Source organism: Cicer arietinum, chromosome 3, assembly GCF_000331145.2.
Source record: "Cicer arietinum cultivar CDC Frontier isolate Library 1 chromosome 3, Cicar.CDCFrontier_v2.0, whole genome shotgun sequence".
Taxonomy (NCBI): Eukaryota; Viridiplantae; Streptophyta; class Magnoliopsida; order Fabales; family Fabaceae; genus Cicer; species Cicer arietinum.
The window spans coordinates 7147074-7153058 of record NC_021162.2 but is presented as its reverse complement, the minus strand read 5'-3'; positions in this window follow the sequence as shown (position 1 = coordinate 7153058).

The window sequence follows — 5985 nt, the reverse complement described above, 5'->3', positions numbered from 1 at the left end:
CTAAACACTTCAATTCTTTGTTGTGTGATTATCCAGACATGTCTTATCCCTTTAGAATATGCACTAATTCTGGCTTGCATCACTTGTAATTTATGCATACATAAGATCATTTTGTTTGGTCGTTTGAGCCTTTCTAACTACCCTATGTAAATTTTATCCTTTGCTATCCCCTTTCAGCCTTGTCCTTTTCTTTTGGTTACTAGCCACATTACAAGACATAGACGTGACTTTAATTACATCACCTTACTTGGAGTTAGGTAGGAAATATTTTATCTCTTCTTGGTAAAGTTCTAAGTTTGGGTTTGCTTATGGGATAGTAACCTTTTAAGTTCGGGGTGGTGGTTCTAAAATAAATATATATATATATATATATATATATATATATATATCAACAACAAAAAAAGAAGAAAAAAAATCAGTTTGTTTGATAAATAACATGTTCTTAGTTATTTTGTCAATGTTTAAGAATCTCCACAATAAAAAGGTGAAGAAAAATAAAAAAGAGGTAGAATAATTTGAAAATGTGTACTTAACTCCAATTAGTAAAGTCTAATATCCCAAAATGTCATAACCTTACCTAAGCTCCATTACAACCCAAAAATCCTCCAAAAGTGTATGTGTTTGTTGCAATTATGAGTGCTAACTAGAATTTTTTCAATCCTATGGTAGTGTGATGCATGTTCTAGGATTTGAGTGATATATTTATAACCCTTGCTAAACATTTGAAAGAAATTTTGGTGATATTGTGTAGAGAGACTTGAACTTGATTAATGAATGCTAAAGTGTACAAATTGGTTTTTTTTTAAGCAACCTTGGAGCATGATGAATGTTTTGTAAAAGCTGGAACTTTGAGAATTGAGTTTGATTTGATTTGGTAAATTGAGTTCAAGTTTGTTTTTAACTCTACCAAATCTAAAAGTAATTGTTGGTTGGGAACAAGCAACAAATTAAGTTTGGGGTTGTGATGACTCTTCATCATATGCATATTTTTTATTATTATTAGTCTTATTTATCTTTAATCATTAGTTAATTTAAGGAATTACTTAATATATTTTGTTGAATTTAGTTCGTTGATTTAATGAAATATTTATGTTCTTATTTCCTTCATTAAATAGAGATTTTTCTTAGTTTTGCGTCGTTTCTATGTTTTAGTGCAGTGCTGAATTTTGGTGAGAAATCAACATGACCTATGTAGAGTCTTTTAGCCATATCTGGAGTTGTAGAGGTCCAAGATTAGGAAAACTAAGTGAAAATGAAATCTAAGATCCATAGCTACAACTTTCATGAAGACACCAGACCTAAATTCGGAATCAAAAGAGGAGAAAAATGAAGTATACGTTAGACATAATATGTTTTGCGCCTGAAGCGTGAAACATGCGCTTGGGATGCATTTCTGCAGATATAATTTGTCTCTATTACGCTGCAATGCGCCTGAAGCGCGCCATGGGCACATGACGTGCATCATAATGAATTAAAACACGTTTTTATTACTTTTTAGGCATCTTTTGACTATTGGGAAGTTTGGAGATTTGTGTCCTAACAGAGAAAGAGATGACTATTCTTAACATCATTGGAGGTGTTTTATCAAGAATCGTTCATGAATTCTTCTTGTAATTCTTCTTTATTCCCTATCTTTTGTATCTCTATCATGGGTAACTAAACCTTATTTGTTAAGATGAAACCCTTATTTTTCTGATTTAATTTATAGTTATATGAATGAGTTTGTTGAATTATTTTTCTTATCTCTTTGCTTAATGCTTTTTATTGCTTGAACAACTTTAAAATTTTCAATGATTTGTGTTTTGAAATGGAATTGGACTTTACGAATGCTTGAGATGAGAAATTCATGATACTGAGGGATAGATGCAGGTCATGAAACTAATTAAATTTGTTGCAAATGCAGTAATTTAAAAAGAAAATTCTTGTACTGTAAAGTTTAATTCTAATCTTAAATCCTCTAAGGAATTAGGGGTTACTTTGGAATTAAAGGTTCTATCAGTAAGACATAAAGAGAATTCGGTAATAATTCAATAAACGAATTTAGTAACTAGGATCAAATTAGAAATCATCGTTGGATTCGAAGTGAATCTAATCTCTGACATTTTTCTTATTTTAAAGGATCAATTTTATTACCGTTGTTAGTTTTAAATATTATTTCAATCAATTCGGAAAATTTTTGTTCAAATTTAGTTTTCAAATATAATTCAATAGTAAATAGCAATCCTTGAGTTCGACACTCGGTACTATCGTTTTAAGTATTACTTGCAACGATTCAGTACACTTGCTGAAACTCGGTCAATGATGCATTTCATATAAAACATCTCAAGTGCATTACATCCTCATTAATCAGATCATGTGTGACTTTATTCACAGTGATATATTTAGGTTGTTCAAGACATGGAATAACAAGAAAAGGAAAAGAATTAGGACGTTGGTTGGGGTTTCGGCAAACCACCTTTACCTATCAGGTTCATTTATCTTGGTGGAACATATTAAGATACTTGGGAGACTTTCCTTATTCCAAGGGAAAGATTTTAGCTCACGTATATGTTTTTTCAGAATTAAGAAGAAAAAATATTATATGGTAAATTTTTTTGAAAATTAGTATATAGAGTTTTAACTTGAGGCTCATAATGTCTTCATGTTTTATACATATTCATGAAAGAAATTCTTCGAAATTACCTATTCCTTTATTTTCAGAGCTTACTAAGATTTTTCATCTAACTCATTTTATTTTTCATAGAAGCTGGAGGAACAGGTGATACAAATTTTGCATCAGAAGATCAATTCCAAACTAGTTGGAATTAAAATTTAATGTTTCTTTTTATTGTATGATGTAATCAAACATTTGTAGTTTACTTTCATGATAATATATTTTATGAATCTCTTAAACAAATTGTAAACTCTATTTATAAATGTAGTTTTCAGTTATGTTCGTGATTCTAATTTATTATTCATTGTAATTTGCCTCTACTTTTATTAAGATGTATGGATCTAGTTTCCATATTCTAGATAAATGGAATGGGTTTTACATTTTGGTATAAGAGCCTAATTGATTCAATAGGACTATGGGTTAGGGCTTATGAATTATAATAGTTTTCTTTCACTATACATTATAATTAACATTTCACCAAATATTAAGTATGATAAACTTAGTATTGTGTATGGTATGCAGAATTATGGCTGAAGGATATAGGAGGAGAGGAAGACCAAGTAGGAACTTTAGCCTTGAAAATAGTATGACTCCACCACCTACTATAGAATCGTAGTAAAGGATGACGAAAGCTATTCAAATGCAAGCCACAAATACCCATAATTTGGTACAACAAATGGAAATGCAAAGAGACGACACTCAAAATGTCAATAGGGTATTTTATGATTTTATTAAGTTGCAGCCTCTAACCTTCTAGGGCTGCCACAATCCCTCAAAGGCCCAAGCTTGGCTAGATGAGATTAAGAAGGCACTTCAAGTAGTGTCATGTTTTAAAGAATAGAAAGTGTATTTGTTGTCCATTTACTGACGGGTGAGGTAAAGTAATTGTGGAGGAGTGTAAAGACATTTCTTTAGACTCAAGGAACCCCTGTGAATTGGAAACACTATGAAGTGGCCTTTTTGGACAAGTACTATCCAAAAGACAAAAGGAACTGGAGTTTGAAACTGCAATAAGGAGACATGAAAGGAGCCAGGAGTTTCCCTCATGCCCAGTATGCACCTACTAAAGAATGGAAGATAAACCAGCTTGAGTAGGGATTGAGGCATGAAAGCAGAGGAAACATTGGCCATGTAGAGCTTACCAATTATTATACTCTTGTACACAAGAGCTACATTGTTGAAAAATTTTTAAAGAAGGTACAAGAAGAAAGGAAGGCTAAGTGGCAACAAAAAATAGAGTTTGGAAAATTTGGCCAACAATTGAAGGTAAATACTCCTCAATGGAAGGGAAAGCAAGTATAGACCACCAATTCCCCAAGAGCAAATAAGTATCTTAAGTGTGGTAGAGAACATAGGGGGAGAGTGTTTGGATGGAAATTAAGTCTGTTATTACTGCAAACAACCTAGTCATATGGCTCATTCCTGTCTAGTGCGCCAAAAACAAGGAGGTCCCAACCCAAGCAAGCCTAACACTAGGAGAGACTTTGCCTTGGGTGCTAAGAAAAGCCCGAGTCACAATTTGATTACTAGTACTTCTTTCATAAATCAAACTTCTTTGATTCATGTTTGACACTTGTGCATCCCATTCATTAACATCCTCATATTGTGTGTTGCAACTCAATCTTCCTTTACTTGAATTACCTTTTCCTTTAATCGTAACTACGACAACTAAGAATTCAATTAAAACTCCCTTATTGTGTCATTCGTGTCCAATTATCTTATTTGACATAAATTTTTAATAGATTTAGTTTGTCTATCCCTTAAGGGGTTAGACATTATACTAGGAATGGATTGGATGTCTAAATATTCAGTGACTCTAGTCTGCCGTGGTAAGGAAATTATCATTCCTCTAAGCATTTCCCAACTAGAGCAACCAAAATTTCCTCCCCTATCTTATACTTCTGAACTTTTCCAATGTTTAAACAATGGGGTTCAAGGCATATTGTTGTTGCCATTCTCTAACTCAGGGTTAGAAATAAAATTATCAAACATTCTTGTGGTCTATGGTATTATGATGTCTTTCCAAAATGTGTGACATACTTTCCTCCAAAACGGGAAATCGAATTCTCTATAGACTTAGAATAGGACCAATCTCCATTGCCTCTTATAGGATGTTCCCCTTAGAGTTGAATGAGCTGAAAAATTAGCTAGTGGATCAGAAATCAAACAATTCATCATCCCAAGTGTGTCACCTTGTGGAGCTCATGTGTTGTTTGTGAAGAAAATGGATGGTTGATGAGGCTTCGTATAGATTAAAAAAGTTCAATAAGGTAACCATTAAGAATAAGTATCCTCTACCAAGGATAGATGACTTCTTAGACTAATTAGGGTTTGCTACTGTGTTTTCCAAGATTGATTTGAGATATGGATATCATCATATCAGAATAAAGTTAGAGGATATCCCAAAAATAGCCTTTAGACCTAGGTTAAAGCATAAGAATTCTTAGGCATGTCTTTTTGGGTAACTAATGCCCCAACTGTATTTATGGATAACATGAGTAGGATATTTAGACTCTACCTTGATAAATTTGTAGTGGTACTTATAAATGACATTATGATATACTCAAAAACCCTAAAGGAAAATGTAGAACATCTTCATATAGTCTTACTGTAACACCACGATTTTCAAAGCGAGGGTGTATTTTTTTTTTCAAAAGAAATTAAACTAAAACAGAGAAATAAATAAGGAAATGCCTTTGGATAAATAATTGAGTCATTATAATTTACAAGCAGCGGAAAAGTTTCTCCAAATATAAATCCAAAGCATTTACACAACAACAAATGGTACATGGAACCCATTCAAATAAGATGTCAAACTGACAATATTAGTATCAATTCAGTTTTCCAAATTAAAATACTCCAACCCAAAAAGAAGGACGTATAGTCCCTATACATCAACTTAATCTGATCATCCTACCAAAAAACTATACACCCTGAGTGATCTCCACGCGCCCCGTGAGATCCTCTTGACGTAGCTCCAGTCAAGCATTCCCATCCGTAGGGTACGAACCAGTAGGATCGTCCTGGCTCTCATCTGAGGGCAAAGCCCAGATTTCCACAATAGTTGTAAAGGGTCACCAACCGAAATTAATAGATAACACTAACATTTAAGTTTTAAATGCACAAAATAATCTTTCAACTTAGCATGCACCTTAAAAGGGTTTCCATATGCCAAACATTCATAAACAAGGTTGAAAAATGAAGTTTTTTACAAAACAACACTGCTGTATTCGAATACAACATCTCTGTATTCGAATACAAGGCTGTTTCAGCATTCACCAGCAAAAACAGCATGTCTGTATTCGAATACAACAGTCTGTATTCGACTACAC